Here is a 19,013-nt window from a genome sequence, read left to right on the forward strand (position 1 = left end):
TGTTGTATTTCACTAACAAGCGTTTACAACCCAGAAGAGCAATACAGAGTGTCGATATCCATACCTTCCTTGCACCAACAGGGAGATTTTGACTCCCTCCTAATAAGTTTCAAATATTATTTTTAACAGTGTAGAAAAGCTCCGCTCTCGCAGGGCATCAAAAAAATTGAATTATACTTTTGTTGTTCCTCCCCACGGAAATCTTTAGTAAAAGGCGAAAGATTTATGCGACCTGAAGAGAAACAAGAGTGATCTGGCGTGGAAACGTACTGTGGCCAAGGACATTCCCAGCCACAGCGAGGTAACACACGGTCTTAAGGTGGCACACTTGAATGAACCAACAACAACTGATGACATCCAATCACATTCACAGACAACGCAGTGACACCTTAAAGGGGAACATTATCACAATTTCAAAAGGGTTAAAAACAATAAAAATCAGTTCCCAGTGGCGTGTCGTATTTTTTGAAGTTTTTTTCAAAATTTTACCGGTCTCGGAATATCCCTAAATAAAGCTTTAAAGTGCCTTATTTTTGCTCTCTGCGAAGACACTGGCCATTTTAAATCCCTGTGACGTCACACAGTGCTGCCAATGTAAACAAACAATAGGAATACCACAGCAAGATATAGCGACATTAGCTCGGATTCAAACTCGGATTCCCAGCGATTTAAGCGATTCAACAGATTACACATGTATTGAAACAGATGGTTGGAGTATGAAAGTATTGAAGAAGAAACTGAAGCTATTGAGCGAATAGCAATTGACGCTATTCATAGCCATAGCATGGCCGAATAGCTGCGTTAGCATCGCCGGTAAAATGTGCGGACCAAACGATCAGGACTTTCGCATCTTGTGACACCGGAGCAACTTAAATCCGTCGATTGGTAAGTGTTTTGTTTCGCATTAAATGTGGGTGGAAGGAAACGTGATATAGTTGCAAATGCATCTGCAGGTTATCACATACATCTCTGTGCCATGTCTGCTTTAGCACCGCCGGTAAATAGCATGTTAGCATTGATTAGGGTAGCATGTTAGCATCGATTAGCTGGCCGTCAACATCAACAAAACTCACCTTTGTGATTTCTGTGACTTTATCATTGCAAATGCATCTGCAGGTTATCCATACATCTCTGTGCCATGTCTGTCTTAGCATCGCCGGTAAAATGTGGAGACACTCTGGCACATTCAATGGGGGTCTGGCGGCAGACACTTTGGCATCTTCGGGCCAGTGGTGCAACTTGAATCCCTCCCTGTTAGTGTTGTTACACCCTCCGACAACACACCGATGCGGCATGATGTCTCCAAAGTTCCAAAAAATAGTCAAAAAAATGGAAAATAACAGAGCTGAGACCCAATATTTACAATGGGTTGAAAATGAAAATGTATTACCTCGGCGACGTCACATTCTGACTTCATCCCCTCCAGCGCGATTAACAGAAATACGTTTAATTCGCCAAAATTCACCCCCTTAGAGTTCGGAAATCGGTTAAAAAAATATATAGTATTTTTTTTGCACCATCAAGGTATATATTGACGCTTACATAGGTCTGCTGATAATGTTCCCCTTTAAATATATCAACACATTTTAGTCTTCTAGCTTTACTGCACTATTTGCTGGCTTGCACGCTAAGGATTCTGGGAATTACATACAACACGCTGTCATTTCAAATAGACGTTCTATATAACAAGTAGTGTAACATACAACAAGAATATATAATCTGTTTTGGCTTCACTTACATTTGTTTTTTAACACATAACGGTTTTATTTTGGTATATCCTTACATGATGTTGAACGTTTATTTTGAAAATTGTTGGACATCCTGCAGACGACAGCGGGAGGCAGGGTGAAGGTAAAAAGGTATCTAATGCTTAAACCAAACATAAACGAAAGGTGAGAGCCCCTAAGAAAAGGCTTTGAAGCTTAGGGATGTCTATGCAGAATGAAACTGAAACTGAACTGGGTGACAAAGTAAACAAAAACAGAATGCTGGACGACAGCAAAGACTTACAGCGTGTGGAGCAGAGACGGCGTCCATAAAGTACATCCGTACATGACATGACAATCAACAATGTCCACACCAAAAAAAGATCGCAACAACATAAATATTCTTGATTGCTACAACAAAGTATATGCGGGGAACAGCGCTCAAAGGAAGACATGAAACTGCAACAGGAAAAACAAAACAAAACAGGAAAAGCCACCAAAATAAGAGCGCAAGACAAGAACTAAAACACTACACACGGGAGCACAAACCAACACAGTAAAACTAAGTCAGGGTGTGATGTGACAGGTGGTGACAGTACACCTACTTTGAGACAAGAGCTATAGTGATGCATGTTTGGTTATGCTTTAAATTCACCTTTAACATCTTTTTTATCGTCAACTGAGTTTCATTTCTTAATGTTTTCTGTTGGTGGTGTGCCTCCAGATTTTTTATATGAAAAAAATGCGTCTCGGCTGTAAAAAGGTTGCAAAACACTGTTACACTACTTGTTATATAGAAGGTCTCTAAAATGTGTTGATATATTTAAGGTGGCACTGCGTTGTCTGTGAATGTGATTGGATGTCATCAGTTGTTGTTGGTTCATTCAAGTGTGCCACCTTAAGACCGTGTGTTACCTCGCTGTGGCTGGGAATGTCCTTGGCCACAGTACGTTTCCACGCCAGATCACTCTTGTTTCTCTTCAGATCGCATAAATCTTTCGCCTTTTACTAAAGATTTCCGTGGGGAGGAACAACAAGAGTATAACTCAATTTTTTTGATGCCCTGCGAAAGCGGTGCTTCTCTACACTGTTAAAAGTAAATTACTGAAAGATTGATATAGCAAGATGAATTTGCCGCATCAATGACATAATGTTACTGATATCGACACTCTGTAATATCCGTTCAGTTTATAAGTGTGTGGTAAGGGATGTTTCTTACGAGGCGATTTTGACGACGATGTCTTACTGTAAATATCTCTAACGTGTCTGCTAAAATGGAAAAAAGTAGAATCTTATCAAATAATTACGTATATTAAAGTATTAACAGTAATATTATAAGGGAAAAATTGAGCAAAACATTTGAATTAAAAGCCAAACAGCTGACATTTTTATAGTAATATATATAGTCTTTTATAACAACATTTTGTCTTTGAATGCATATAATATTTGTTTCTTACATTTAAAAAAACATGTCCATCCATTTCCTACCGCTTATTCCCTTTTGGGGTCGCGGCAGGCGCTGGCGCCTGTCTCAGCTACAGTCGGGCGGAAGGCGGTGTACACCCTGGACAAGTCGCCACCTCATCACAGGGCCAACACAGATAGACAGACAACATTCACACTCACATTCACACACTAGGGACCATTTAGTGTTGCCAATCAACCTATCCCCAGGTGCATGTCTTTGGAAGTGGGAGGAAGCCGGAGTACCCGGAGGGAACCCACGCAGTCACGGGGAGAACATGCAAACTCCACACAGAAAGATCCCGAGCCTGGATCTTCGTATTGTGAGGCAGACGCACTAACCCCTCTGCCACCGTGAAAATATATATCAAATAAAATGGCCCCTCATACTTTTCAGTATGTGGCCTTAAGTAGAAAAAGGTTAGATCTGAAATATTAGAAGCGTTTCAAGTAAAATGTATTGAAAATATATACTATGTTTAGCTAGTTAATTAAAAAAAAAAAAAACTAACTTATGAATTGATTTTAAAAAAATCACAACCACAATAAACAATGCTAATTATTTAACTGAATATAAATATTTTGTGGAAGTATACTTTTTGACACACCAGGTTATGCAGTTACACAATCGTAACATTATTATAAATTTTATTTTATTCTTACATCGGATAAAAATAGTCAATTTAGAGTAAAAAAAAGAGCCAACAATTGGTATGTAATGAGAATAAGCTGAAATGTTTTAACTAATAATGAATAATAAGACTCAGTTACCTATTGATTGATTGATTGATTGATACTTTTATTAGTAGATTGCACAGTTCATTACATATTCCGTACAATTGACCACTAAATGGTAACACCCCGATAAGTTTTTCAACTTGTTTAAGTCGGGGTCCACGTTAATCAATTCATGTTATATAACACAAAAACTAAAAATATGCCCCTTTGGTGGAGTGAAGTGAAGTGAATTATATTTATATAGCGCTTTTCTCTAGTGACTCAAAGCGCTTTTACATAGTGAAACCCAATATCTAAGTTACATTTAAAGCAGTGTGGGTGGCACTGGGAGCAGGTGGGTAAAGTGTCTTGCCCAAGGACACAACGGCAGTGACTAGGATGACGGAAGCGGGAATCGAACCTGCAACCCTCAAGTTGCTGGCACGGCCGCTCTACCAACCGAGCTATGCCGCCCCAAAACATTTGTTTTTATTTCTTTGTTATATCCCAACACGTTTATTAGTCAGTCACTGTGAAAATGACAATATATTTTACAGTATAAAACTGAGAGCTCAATTGCTAGAATTTTACTGTAAAAAAAAAACGTAGTACCGTTTTTTAATTGATAGTAATATGCTGTAAAGAAGAAAAAACAGTGAACTGAGCTGCCAGTTATTTTTTACTGCAAAATATGAAGAAATATTTCTGCAGGTTGTGTAAAAAAAAAAAAAAGAAATACACCAGGTACCATTAAAGTACATAAGCAATTGTAAAGAAAAGAAAGATAACTACAAAGCGAAGCCATCGCTACTGATCGATCCACGCATGCGCGAAAGTTACCTCACTTCCTGTACTTACTTTTTTTTTTTTACGACGGAGCCTTGCGACCTCATGTTTTGGGATATTTAAATGTTTTTGAAAAAGTGCTTACATGGGAGTAAAACAGAAAATAATACAAACATGAACATGGGGTGGATTTTAAAAAATCAGGGACTATTACCGCCATATTATTGATAACTTTCATTTAAATTCTGTCATTCTAAATATTGACGCACGGGGGCGCCATTGACTCCCATCTTTAAAGGCCTACTGAAATGAGATGTTCTTATTTAAACGGGGATAGCAGGTCCATTCTAGGTGTCATACTTCATCATTTGGCGATATTGCCATATTTTTGCTGAAAGGATTTAGTAGAGAACATCCAGGATAAAGTTCACAACTTTAGGTGCTAAGAGAAAAGTCCTGCCTTTACCGGAAGTCACAGACGATGAGGTCACATGTTGATGACTCCTCACATATTCACATTGTTTTTAATGGGAGCCTCCAACAAAAAGTGCTATTCGGACCGAGAAAACAACATGATTTCTGAAATTTAATCAAAGCAAGTCAAAATCTCCCTGATGATGCAAAGAAAGTGTGGATATCGACACTCTGTATCGCCCTTCTGGGTTGTAAACACTTGATAGTGAGATATAACACTTTTTATTTTTAAACAATGTGATATCGACTAGACTCACAGTAAATATAGTTAAAGACCTACTGAAAGCCACTACTACCCACCACACAGTCTGATAGTTTATATATCAATGATGAAATATTAACATTGCAACACATGCCAATACGGCCTTTTTAGTTTACTAAATTGATCGAAAATATTTTGTTTTACTCATGGCTCTAAAATTGGTATCATATCGAAAATCAAAATGTTTTGAATTTTTACGTTTTTTTTTACTCAAGGCTCTAAAATCGGTATCAGATCAGAATTTCTTTTTTTCCACTTTTTTTTCAAGTCAATGCTCTAAAATTGTTATTAAATCGGAAATCAAGGTTTGTTTTATTCATTTATTTTTTATTTGACTCGTGTCTCTAAAATTGGTATCTGATCGAAAAAACTTTTTTTTTTTATACTTTTTTACTCCATTCTTTAAAATCGGCATCAGATCGGAAATCAATGTTTCATTTTATTTTTATTTTTTACTCAAGTTTTTAAAATTGGTATCAGATCGAAAATCCAAAAGTTTTTCATTTTTCAAAATGTTTTTTTCACTCCAGGCTTTAAAATCGGTCTCAGGTCGGAAAATAACAATGTTTTTTTGTTGTTTTTTTCTTATTTTACTTAAAGCTCTAAAATTGGTATCAGATCGGAAATCGTTTTTTTTCTTTTTTATTTTACTCAAGTCTCTAAAATTTGTATCAGGTTGGAAATCCATTTTTTCTTTTTCTCTTTTTTTTTCTCTCTTAGCTCTAAAATCTGCATCAGATCGGAAATCAATTTTTTGTCTTTTTAAAAAAAAATTAACACAACGCTCTAAAATTGGTGTCGGATTGGAAATGAACAATGTTTTTTTATTATTTATTTTTTATTTTACTCAAAGCTCTAAAATGGGTATCAGATTGAAAATCAAAATGTTTAGAATTTTTTTATGTATTTTTTTTCACTCATAGCTATAAAATTTGCATCAGATCGGAAATATATATATATATATATATATATAAATATTTTTTTTAAATTTTAAAATATTTTTTTTATTCAAGGCCCTAAAATCGGCATCAGATCGGAAATCAATTTTTTTCTCTTTTAAAATTTTTGGACGCAAGGCTTTAAAGTTGGTATCACATCGGAAATTAAAAATGTTTTTTTTTTTTTTTTTATTCAAAGCTCTAAAATTTGTATCAGATCGGAGAAATATATATATATATATATATATATATATATATATATAATATATATATATATATATATATACATAAGGTGGCACTGTGTTGTCAGTTTTGTTGGTTCATTCAAGTGTGCCACCTTAAGACCGTGTGTTACCTCGCTGTGGCTGGGAATGTCCTTGGCCACAGTACGTTTCCACGCCAGATCACTCTTGTTTCTCTTCAGATCGCATAAATCTTTCGCCTTTTACTAAAGATTTCCGTGGGGAGGAACAACAAGAGTATAACTCAATTTTTTAGATGCCCTGCAAGAGCGGGGCTTCTTTACCATGTTCAAAACAATAAAGTAAAATCTTGAAGTGTGACCAGAATCACCCAACAGACATTATTGTATTGATAATATCGACATTTTAGCCACGTGGATTAATGCTGTTAATTTAAGATGCGAAATCGGCTAGATCAGGGTTCACCAACCATTTTTGGAAGCAAGAACTACTTATTGGGTACTTATTAGGGATGTGCGATATCGCAAGTTTGGGTATCGATTCCGATCCGATACCGGCAAGTATCGCCGATACCGGAAGTGTCGTCATCTGATTGGGGGGGGACTTCGGGGTATCGATACTTTTGAAAAACAAATTTGTGCCTTTATTAATTGATTATGATAATAATACAACACAGGATAACGATTTAAGTAAAAAAAAAAAAAAATTATTACAAAAGTAATATCAATAGCAATAAAGTAATGCAAATGTGACTTATATTTATATAGCGCTTTTCTCTAGTGACTCAAAGCGCTTTACATAGTGAAACCCAATATCTAAGTTACATTTAAACCAGTGTGGGTGGCACTGGGAGCAGGTGGGTAAAGTGTCTTGCCCAAGGACACAACGGCAGTGACTAGGATGGCGGAAGCGGGAATTGAACCTGCAACCCTCAAGTTGCTGGCACGGCCACTCTACCAACCGAGCTATGCCGCCCATAAGGTGCAAACAAGGCTTGTCGCCTCAAAACACACAAACACTTAGTGTAAATAACAAAACTCTAGTTATTGAACAAAGTTGTAAACATGAACACAAAACAAAAGAACTGAGAAATTCAAATTTAAAAAGTTATAATATCAATTACAATAAAGTAAGTCATGCAAATAAGGTGAAAACAAATACTGAACTCGGATAGTCGCCTCACAACACACAAGAACTTAAGTCAAAAAGAAAACACTAGTTATTAAACAGTTGTAAAAATGAACACAAAACAAAAGAACTGAGAAATTATTATCGTTATTTTAGCGCAATAAAATACTTTACAGTTTACAACCAAGACATTAAGTCGCACTGGAAACGCACGTGTGTGTGTGTGTGTGTGTGTGTGTGTGTGTGTGTGTGTTGTGTGTGTGTGTGTGTGTGTGTGTGTGTGTGTCTGAGTCAACCTCGGAGCGAATTACACTGATGTGTGTGCGCGAACGCACCAAACGTCACGTTAATTGTATTTATTTTATTTTATTTTGGGTTGAAGATGAATTTTTAAGTGTTTTTTAAATCTCGTTTGCGACCCATCACTAGGGAGGAGGGTGGAGTGGTGAGGAGCAACAGGAATATAACTCAATTTTTGATGCGCTGCAAAAACAGGGCGTCTCCACACTGTTAAAAGCATATCATTGATGAATTATCTGGGCTTAATCGTAGTGATAACATTTTGTGTCACTAGGTGGGGTAAGAAAATCTTAAATAACTAATAATGTAACTGTCGCGACTAATAATTATAATTTGTATTATTTCTCTAAAAACAGAATACGTTAAGTTCATAAAAGGGAATTTAAATCAAAATGTATAAAAGTTCATAAGAAGGCTTTATTCAAGTTACTATGGTTAAAAATGTCATTTAATGCCTTTTTTGTTGGGTTTGTGGGCATGCGTTTGTTTTGAAGTGTCTCGATTGGTCTGTGAACGGATATAAGGAAGCTACTTCTGGGTATGAGTGATCTGTTTGATGCACTGAGAAGGAATAAAGAGAGCAACTGATGGTAAAAAAGGACTAAAAAGTTTCACAAGGACTTTCAGCGTTTGGGCTATAACAGCCAGAAGATCACAATTTCCTCCTAAAAGGAGCATGCAGGCCAACGAGGTATTTGTCATTTCTGTTTGTATTTTACTTCGGTAAAAATGTTTGAGCCACATATTTTTACGTTTGTAACATGCTTTATTTTATTAACAGTTTTCACGGTGAATTGAAAGGAAAGGAAGCCTTCAATAAACCAGTCAAAGAAAGCCATTGTGTCAGTGCTATGTGGAGGGAGTTACAAATAATGTGCCATCATTTCTGTGTATCGGCGATAACAAACCTGCAGTCATACTTTGTAATATCAAATAACATTTAAATTTATAAAACAAAAAATAACAGTAAAACAATTGTAATTTAATGAGAAAAAAAAAACCTCTGTGATGAGGCAGCGACTTGTCCAGAGTGTACCCCGCCTTCCGCCTGATTGTAGCTGAGATAGGCGCCAGCGCCCCCCACGACCCCAAAAGGGAACAAGCGGTAGAAATGGATGGATATACTTTTTTAAATGTTAAAAACAAATATTATATGCATTCAAAGACAAAATGTTGCTATAAAAGACTATATATATTAGTATAAAAATGTCAGCTTTTTGTCTTTTAATTCAAATGTTTTGCTCATTTTTTTCCCTTGTAATTTTACTGTTATTTTTTTAACATTCGTAATTATTTGAGAAGATTCAACTTTTTTCCATTTTAGCAGACAGTTAGATATATTTACAGCAAGTCATCGCCGATATCGCCTCGTACAAATTACACTTTATCAAACGCTTATTTCCTGTTAATTCAATACGGAGTGTCGATATCAGCTCTTATTGCTTCATCAGAGCATTATCGGCTGCTTGTACTAATTTAATTGTTTATCAATTTTGGACAGATAATAAAAGCCCCGCTAACGCAGGGCGGCAAAAAATTGAGTTATACTCTTGTTGTTCCTCCCCACGGAAATCTTTAGTAAAAGGCGAAAGATTTATGCGATCTGAAGAGAAACAAGAGTGATCTGGCGTGGAAACGTACTGTGGCCAAGGACATTCCCAGCCACAGCGAGGTAACACACGGTCTTAAGGTGGCACACTTGAATGAACCAACAACAACTGATGACATCCAATCACATTCACAGACAACGCAGTGCCACCTTAAATATAAAATTCATATATCCATCCATCCATTTTCTACCGCTTATTCCCTTTCGGGATCGCGGGGGGTGCTGGCGCCTATCTCAGCTACAATCAGGCGGAAGGCGGGGCACACCCTGGACAAGTCGCCACCTCATGTATATATATATATATATATATATATATATATATATATATATATATATATATATATATATATATATATATATATATATATACATATATATATATATATGTGTGTATATATTTCTCCGATCTGATACAAATTTTAGAGCTTTGACTAAAAAAATAAATAAATAAATAAAAGCATTTTTAATTTCCGATCTGATGCCAACTTTAGAGCCTTACGTGAAAAAATTTAAAAAGAGAAAAAAATTGATTTCTGATCTGATGCCGATTTTAGAGCCTAGAATAAAAAAAAATAAAAACATTTTAAAAAATGATATATATATATATATATATATATATATATGTATATATATATATATGTATATATATATATATATCCGATCTGATGCCAATTTCATAGCTATGAGTTAAAAAAAAAGACATTCAAAAATTCTAAACATTTTGATTTTCAATCTGATACCCATTTTAGAGCCTTGAGTAAAATAAAAAATAAATAAATAAATTGTTAATTTCCAATCTGACACCAATTTTTCAGCCTTGTGTTAATTTTTTTTTAAAAAGACAAAAATTGATTTCCGATCTGATGCAGATTTTAGAGCCTTGAGTAAAATAAGAAAAAAACAACAAAAAACATTGTTATTTTCCGACCTGAAATGAACCCCAAAAGTTGACTTCATAACACGTCGATGTGCCTCTCGCGTCGACAACAGGATGTCCAACGATCTTCAAAATAAAAGTTCAACATCATGATAAATGGGTTGTACTTGTGTAGCGCTTTTCTACCTTCAAGGTACTCAAAGCGCTTTGACACTACTTCCACATTCACCCATTCACACACACATTCACACACTGATGGAGGGAGCTGCCATGCAAGGCGCCAACCAGCACCCATCAGGAGCAAGGGTGAAGTGTCTTGCTCAGGACACAACGGACGTGACGAGGTTGGTACTAGGTGGGATTTGAACCAGGGGACCCTCGGGTTGCGCACGGCCACTTAAAGCTAGAAGACTAAAATGTGTTGATATATTTAAGGTGGCACTGCGTTGTCTGTGAATGTGATTGGATGTCATCAGTTGTTGTTGGTTCATTCAAGTGTGCCACCTTAAGACCGTGTGTTACCCTCGCTGTGGCTGGGAATGTCCTTGGCCACAGTACGTTTCCACGCCAGATCACTCTTGATTCTCTTCAGATCGCATAAATCTTTCGCCTTTTACTAAAGATTTCCGTGGGGAGGAACAACAAGAGTATAACTCAATTTTTTGATTCCCTGCGAAAGTGGGGCTTCTCTACACTGTTAAAATAAATTCAACATTAGACTCTGAGTATTGATTTGAGGAGATCAATTCGGTGCATCATCAATCGTATTCAGTAAATCTAAAATAACTAATGACGTGTGATTCTTATATGGTACCGGCGATAACGAATCGATAGGCATTCTTGTGACGTGTCTGCTAAAATGTCATTAAATGTGTATTATCAAATAACATACGTATTTAATAAAACAACAACAGTAAATCAATTGTATTTTAATGAGAAAAGCTGACATTTTTAAACTAATATTAGTAACATACTTAGTCACCTATTACATAAGTTTTGTTTTTAAATATATTCTTTTAGCTTTTTAAAAAACATTACTCTTTTTCACTAGGGGCCACATTGTTGTTATGTAACCTTGAAATCTTTATAATTATACGTTTACATGGATTCATCGCATTAAATTATACAATTGCCTATGTATTTTAATGTTACCTGGTGTATTTTTATTTTTTTTACATAACCTGTAAAAAAAAATATTTCGATTTTGCAGTAAAAAATACCTGGCAGCTCAGTCGCCACAATTTTATTACAAAATTCACAGTTTTTTTAACAGCATACTACTTACAATTAAAACAACAGTACTATAGGTTTTTTTTTCCAGTAAAATATATTGTCATTTTCACAGTGACTGACTAATAAATGTGTTGGAATAAAACAAAGAAATAAAAACAACAAGGGGGCATATTTTTAGTTTTTGTGTTATAGGTGACTAGGTCTATTATTATTATTTATTAGTTAGAACATCTGCGATGAGGTGGCGACTTGTCCAGGGTGTACCCCGCCTTCCGCCCGATTGTAGCTGAGATAGGCGCCAGCGCCCCCCGCGACCCCGAACGGGAATAAGCGGCAGAAAATGGATGGATGGATAGTTAGAACATATCAGCTTTTTCTCATTACATACCGACTTTTGCCTCTTTTTTTTCTCTAAATTGACTGTTAATTTAATCCGATGTAAGAATAAAATAAAATGAATAATAAAGTTACGATTGTGTAACTGCATAACCTAGTGTGTCTAAAAGTATACTTCCACCAAAATATTCATATTCAGTTAAATATTTAGCATTTTTACTGTGGTTGTGATTTTTTTAATCAATTCATAAGTTTGTTTTTGTTTGTTTTTTAATTAACTAGCTAAACATGGTTTATATTTTCAGTATATTTTATCTGAAACGCTTGTAATATTTCAGATCCAACCTTTTTCTACTAAAGGCCACATACTGAAAAGTATGAGTGGCCGTTTTATTTTATATATCCATCCATCCATTTTCTACCGCTTATATATATTTTTTTAAATGCTAAAAACAAATATTATATGCATTCAAAGACAAGATGTTGTTATAAAAGACTATATATATTAGTATAAAAATGTCAGCGTTTTGTCTTTAAATTCAAATTTGTTGCTCTTTTTTCCCTTGCAACTTTACTGTTGTTTTTTTTTTACATACGTAATTTTTTCAGAAGATTAAACTTTTTTCAATTATAGCAAACACATTAAAGGCCTACTGAAATGAGATTTTCTTATTCAAACGGGGATATCAGGTCCATTCTATGTGTCATACTTCATCATTTAGGATTTAGTAGAGAACATCCACGAAAACAATAATTTCCCCATTAATTTGAGCGAGGATGAAAGATTCGTGTTTGAGGATATTGATAACGACGGACTAGAAAAAAAAAAAACGCGATTGCATTGAGATGGATTCTGATGTTTTTAGACACATTTACTAGGATAATTCTGGGAAATCCCTTATCTTTCTATTGTGTTGCTAGTGTTTTAGTGAGTTTAACAGTACCTGATAGTCGGAAGTGTACGTCCACGTTTGTCTTGACGCAGCTAGTGTCTCAGGGAAGTCGACGGCAGCTGTACGGACGGCACAAGCTCAGCTGATATCCGGTAAGAAGCGACTTTTTAACCACAATTTTCTCACCGAAACCTGCTGGTTGACATGTAGTCGGGAACCATGTTGGCTTGACCGCGCTGTGATCCATGGTAAAGTTTCAGCTCCGGGAATTTTAAACAAGGAATCACCGTGTGTTTGTGTGGCCAAAGGCTAAAGCTTCCCAACTCCATCTTTCTACTGTGACTTCTCCAATATTAATTGAACAAATTGCAAAAGATTCAGCAACACAGATCTCCAAAATACTGTATAATTATGCCGTTAAAGCAGACGACTTTTAGCTGTGTGTGTGTGCAGCGCTCATACTTCCTAAAAACCCATGAGGTCACGCGTACATGTCATCATTACACGACGTTTTCAAGAAAAAACTCCCGGGAAATTTAAAATTGCAATTTAGTAAACTAAAAAGGCCGTATTGGCATGTGTTGCAATGTTAATATTTCATCATTGATATATAAACTATCAGACTGTGTGGTGGGTAGTAGTGGCTTTCAGTAGGTCTTTAACTATATTTACTGTAAGTCTAGTCGATATCGCATTGTTTAAAAAAATAAAAGTGTTAAAATCTCACTTTCAAGCGTTTACAACCCAGAAGGGCGATACAGAGTGTCGATATCCACACTTTCTTTGCATCATCAGGGAGATTTTGACTTTCTACGACAAAATTTTAGATATTATTTTTAACAGTGTAGAGAAGCCCCGCTTTCGCAGGGCATCAAAAAATTGAGTTATACTCTTGTTGTTCCTCCCCACGGAAATCTTTAGTAAAAGGCGAAAGATTTATGCGATCTGAAGAGAAACAAGAGTGATCTGGCGTGGAAACGTACTGTGGCCAAGGACATTCCCAGCCACAGCGAGGTAACACACGGTCTTAAGGTGGCACACTTGAATGAACCAACAACAACTGATGACATCCAATCACATTCACAGACAACGCAGTGCCACCTTAAATATAATATATATATATATATATATATATATATATTTTACTATATATATATATATATATACATATATATGTATATATTTCTCCGATCTGATACAAATTTTAGAGCTTTGAGTAAAAAAAAAAAAAAAAAAAACATTTTTAATTTCTGATCTGATTCCAACTTTAAAGCCTTGCGTAAAAAATTTTTAAAAGAGAAAAAAATTGATTTCCGATCTGATGCCAATTTTAGAGCCTTGAATTAAAAAAATACAAAATTTAAAAAAAAAAAAAAAACAAACAAAACAAAAAAAAAATATATATATATATATATATATATATATATATATATATATTTCCGATCTGATACCAATTTTATAGCTATGAGTGAAAATAAAATACATTAAAAAATTCTAAACATTTTGATTTTCAATCTGATACTCATTTTAGAGCCTTGAGTAAAATAAAAAATAAATGAAAAAAAACATTGTTAATTTCCAATCTGACACCAATTTTAGAGCGTTGTGTTAATTTTTTTTTTAAAAAGACAAAAAATTGATTTCCAATCTGATGCAGATTTTACAGCTAAGAAAAAAAAGAGAAAAAGAAAAAATGGATTTTCAACCTGATACAAATTTTAGAGACTTGAGTAAAATAAAAAAGAAAAAAAAAGATTTCCGATCTGATTCCAATTTTAAAGCCTTGAGTAAAATAATAAAAAAAATAAAAATAAAAAACATTATTATTTTCCGATCTGAGACCGATTTTTAAAGCCTCGAGTGTAAAAAAACATTTTAAAAATGATAAACTTTTTGATTTTCGATCTGATACCAATTTTAAGAACTTGAGTAAAAAATGAAAACGAAATTAAACATTGATTTCCAATCTGATACCGATTTTAGAGCCTTGAATAAAAAAAATTAAAAAATTCTAAATTATATATGTATATATATATATATATATATATATATATATATATATAAATAAAAATAAATAAATGGGTTGTACTTGTATAGCGCTTTTCTACCTTCAAGGTACTAAAAGCGCTTTGACACTACTTCCACATTCACACATTCACACACACATTCACACACTGATGGAGGGAGCTGCCATGCAAGGCCAACCAGCACCCATCAGGAGCAAGGGTGAAGTGTCTTGCTCAGGACACAACGGACGTGACAAGGTTGGTACTAGGTGGGATCTGAACCAGGGACCCCCGAGTTGCGGACGGCCACTCTACCACTGCGCCACGCCGTCCCTATATATATATCTGTATGTATATATATCTATATATATCTATATATATATATATATATATATATATATATATATATATATATATATATATACATATAGATATATACATATATGTATATATTTCCGATCTGATGCCAATTTTATAGCTATGAGTAAAAAAAAAAAGACATTAGAAAATTCAAAACATTTTGATTTTCAATCTGATACCCATTTTAGAGCCTTGAGTAAAATAAAAAATAAATAAAAAAAAACATTGTTAATTTCCAATCTGACACCAATTTTAGAGCCCTGTGTTGATTTAAAAAAATAAAATAAATTGATTTCTGAGCTGATGCAGATTTTAGAGCCAAGAGAAAAAAAAGAGAAAAAAAGAGAAAAAGAAAAAATGGATTTCCAACCTGATACAAATTTTAGAGACTTGAGTAAAATAAAAAAGAAAAAAAAAGATGTTTTATCTGATACCAATTTTAGAGCCATGAATAAAATAAGAAAGAAAAACAAAACAACATTGTTATTTTCCGATCTGAGACTGATTTTAAAGCCTCGAGTGAAAAAAAACATTTTTAAAAATGAAAACCTTTTTGTTTTGTGATCTGATACCAATTTTAAGAACTTGAGTAAAAAATAAAAATAAATAAAACACTGATTTCCGATCTGATACTGATTTCAAAGAATGGAGTAAAAAAGTATAAAAAAAAAGTTTTTTCGCTCAGATACCAATTTTAGAGACTCGGGTCAAATAAAAAATAAATTAATAAAAAAAAAACCTTGATTTCCGATCTGATAACAATTTTGGAGCCTTGACTTGAAAAAAAGTGGAAAAAAAAAATTCAGATCCGATACCGATTTTAGAGCCTTGAGTAAAAAAAAAACTTAAAAATTCAAAACATTTTGATTTTCAAGCGCCAGCGCCCCCCGCGACCCCGAAAGGGAATAAGCGGTAGAAAATGGATGGATGGAATATGATACCAATTTTAGAGCCTTGAGTAAAACAAAATATTTTCGATCAATTTAGTAAACTAAAAAGGCCGTATTGGCATGTGTTGCAATGTTAATATTTCATCATTGATGTATAAACTATCAGACTGTGTGGTGGGTAGTAGTGGCTTTCAGTAGGTCTTTAACTATATTTACTGTAAGTCTAGTCGATATTGCATTGTTTGTAAAATAAAAAGTGTTATATCTCACTATCAGGTGTTTACAACCTGGAACGGCAATACGGAGTGTCGATATCCACACTTTCGTTGCATCGACAGGGGGATTTTGACTTCCTCCGACTAAGTTTCAGATGTTACTTTTAACAGTGTAGAGAAGCCCTGATTTAGCAGGGCATCAAAAAATTGAGTTATACTCTTGTTGTTCCTCCCCACGGAAATCTTTAGTAAAAGGCGAAAGATTTATGCGATCTGAAGAGAAACAAGAGTGATCTGGCGTGGAAACGTACTGTGGCCAAGGACATTCCCAGCCACAGCGAGGTAACACACGGTCTTAAGGTGGCACACTTGAATGAACCAACAACAACTGATGACATCCAATCACATTCACAGACAACACAGTGCCACCTTAAAGGGGAACATTGTCACAATTTCAAAAGGGTTAAAAACAATAAAAATCAGTTCCCAGTGGTATGTTGTATTTTTTGAATTTTTTTTCAAAAATTTACCGGTCTCCGAATATCCCTAAAACAAGCTTTAAAGTGCTTGATTTTCGCTATTTGCGATGCCACTATCCATTTCCCTGTGACGTCACACAGTGCTGCCAATGTAAACAAACAACGACGAATAGCACAGCAACATATAGCGACATTAGCTCGGATTCAAACTCGGATTTCAGCGACTTAAGCGATTCAACAGATTACACATGTATTGAAACGGATGGTTGGAGTAAGAAAGTATTGAAGAAGAAACTGAAGCGATTGAGCGAATAGCTATTGACGCTATTCATAGCCATAGCATGGCCGAATAGCTGCGTTAGCATCGCCGGTAAAATGTGCGGACCAAACGATCAGGACTTTCGCATCTTTTGACACTGGAGCAACTTAAATCCGTCGATTGGTAAGTGTTTTTTTCGCATTAAATGTGGGTGGAAGGAAACGTAATATAGTTGCAAATGCATCTACAGGTTATCCATACATCTCTGTGCCATGTCTGCTTTAGCACCGCCGGTAAATAGCATGTTAGCGTCGATTAGCATAGCATGTTAGCATCGATTATCTGGCCGTCAACATCAACAAAACTCACCTTTGTGATTTCTGTGACTTTATCGTTACAAATGCATCTACAGGTTATCCATACATCTCTGTGCCATGTCTGCTTTAGCACCGCCGGTAAATAGCATGTTAGCGTCGATTAGCGTAGCATGTTAGCATCGATTAGCTGGCAGTCACGCCGCGACCAAATATGTCTTATTAGCACATAAGTCAACATCAACAAAACTCACCTTTGTGATTTTGTTGACTTTATCATTGCAAATGCATCTGCAGGTTATCCATACATCTCTGTGCCATGTCTGTCTTAGCATCGCCGGTAAAATGTGGAGACACTCTGGCACATTCAATGGGGGTCTGGCGGCAGACAATTTGGCATCTTGGGGCCAGTGGTGCAACTTGAATCCCTCCCTGTTAGTGTTGTTACACCCTCCGACAACACACCCACGAGGCATGATGTCTCCAAGGTTCCAAAAAATAGTCGAAAAAACGGAAAATAACAGAGCTGAGACCCAATGTTTACAATGTGTTGAAAATGAAAATGGCGGCTGTATTACCTCGGCGACGTCACATTCTGACGTCATCCCCTCCGGCGCGATTAACAGAAATACGTTTAATTCGCCAAAATTCACCCATTTAGATTTCGGAAATCGGTTAAAAAAATATATAGTATTTTTTTTGCACCATCAAGGTATATATTGACGCTTACATAGGTCTGCTGATAATGTTCCCCTTTAAATATATCAACACATTTTAGTCTTCTAGCTTTACTGCACTATTTGCTGGCTTGCACGCTAAGGATTCTGGGAATTACATACAACACGCTGTCATTTCAAATAGAAGTTCTATATAACAAGTAGTGTAACATACAACAAGAATATATAAACTGTTTTGGCTTCACTTACATTTGTTTTTTAACACATAACGGTTTTATTTTGGTATATCCTTCCATGATGTTGAACTTTTATTTTGAAATTGTTGGACATCCTGCAGACGACAGCGGGAGGCAGCGTGAAGGTAAAAAGGTATCTAATGCTTAAACCAAACATAAACAAAAGGTGAGAGCCCCTAAGAAAAGGCTTTGAAGCTTAGGGATGTCTATGCAGAATGAAACTGAAACTGAACTGGGTGACAAAGTAAACAAAAACAGAATGCTGGACGACAGCAAAGACTTACAGCGTGTGGAGCAGAGACGGCGTCCATAAAGTACATCCGTACATGACATGACAATCAACAATGTCCACACCAAAAAAAAAAAAAAGATTGCAACAACATAAATATTCTTGATTGCTACAACAAAGTATAAAGCGGGGAACAGCGCTCAAAGGAAGACATGAAACTGCAACAGGAAAATGCAAGAAAAACAAAACAAAAGAGGAAAAGCCACCAAAATAGGAGCGCAAGACAAGAACGAAAACACTCGAGTCTCTAAAATTGGTATCTGATCGAAAAAACTTTTTTTTTATACTTTTTTACTCCATTCTTTAAAATCGGTATCAGATCCGAAATCAATGTTTTATATTATTTTTATTTTTTACTCAAG

General features: G+C 35.2%; 1 protein-coding gene, 1 long non-coding RNA gene and 7 other non-coding genes across 10 annotated transcripts in view; 4 read left to right on the plus strand and 5 right to left on the minus strand.

Annotated features, from left to right (window-relative positions):
- The window catches only part of slc7a6 (solute carrier family 7 member 6), a 260,369-nt gene that overhangs the window by 142,310 nt on the left and 99,046 nt on the right, over nt 1–19,013 (minus strand). The gene's annotated exons all lie outside the window — the stretch shown is intronic.
- The window catches only part of LOC133546593 (uncharacterized), a 242,783-nt gene that overhangs the window by 124,632 nt on the left and 99,138 nt on the right, over nt 1–19,013 (plus strand). The gene's annotated exons all lie outside the window — the stretch shown is intronic.
- LOC133548351 (U5 spliceosomal RNA) lies at nt 138–250 on the minus strand. Its single transcript, XR_009805885.1, has one exon. It is a non-coding gene; the product is annotated as a U5 spliceosomal RNA (small nuclear RNA).
- LOC133548328 (U5 spliceosomal RNA) lies at nt 2,671–2,785 on the plus strand. Its single transcript, XR_009805863.1, has one exon. It is a non-coding gene; the product is annotated as a U5 spliceosomal RNA (small nuclear RNA).
- LOC133548295 (U5 spliceosomal RNA) lies at nt 6,752–6,866 on the plus strand. The gene has a single exon (XR_009805832.1). It is a non-coding gene; the product is annotated as a U5 spliceosomal RNA (small nuclear RNA).
- Nucleotides 9,488–9,601, minus strand: LOC133548304 (U5 spliceosomal RNA). Its single transcript, XR_009805840.1, has one exon. It is a non-coding gene; the product is annotated as a U5 spliceosomal RNA (small nuclear RNA).
- LOC133548347 (U5 spliceosomal RNA) lies at nt 11,037–11,150 on the plus strand. The gene has a single exon (XR_009805881.1). It is a non-coding gene; the product is annotated as a U5 spliceosomal RNA (small nuclear RNA).
- LOC133548287 (U5 spliceosomal RNA) lies at nt 13,778–13,891 on the minus strand. The gene has a single exon (XR_009805824.1). It is a non-coding gene; the product is annotated as a U5 spliceosomal RNA (small nuclear RNA).
- LOC133548373 (U5 spliceosomal RNA) lies at nt 16,577–16,690 on the minus strand. The gene has a single exon (XR_009805904.1). It is a non-coding gene; the product is annotated as a U5 spliceosomal RNA (small nuclear RNA).

Source organism: Nerophis ophidion, linkage group LG02, assembly GCF_033978795.1.
Source record: "Nerophis ophidion isolate RoL-2023_Sa linkage group LG02, RoL_Noph_v1.0, whole genome shotgun sequence".
NCBI lineage: Eukaryota > Metazoa > Chordata > Actinopteri > Syngnathiformes > Syngnathidae > Nerophis > Nerophis ophidion.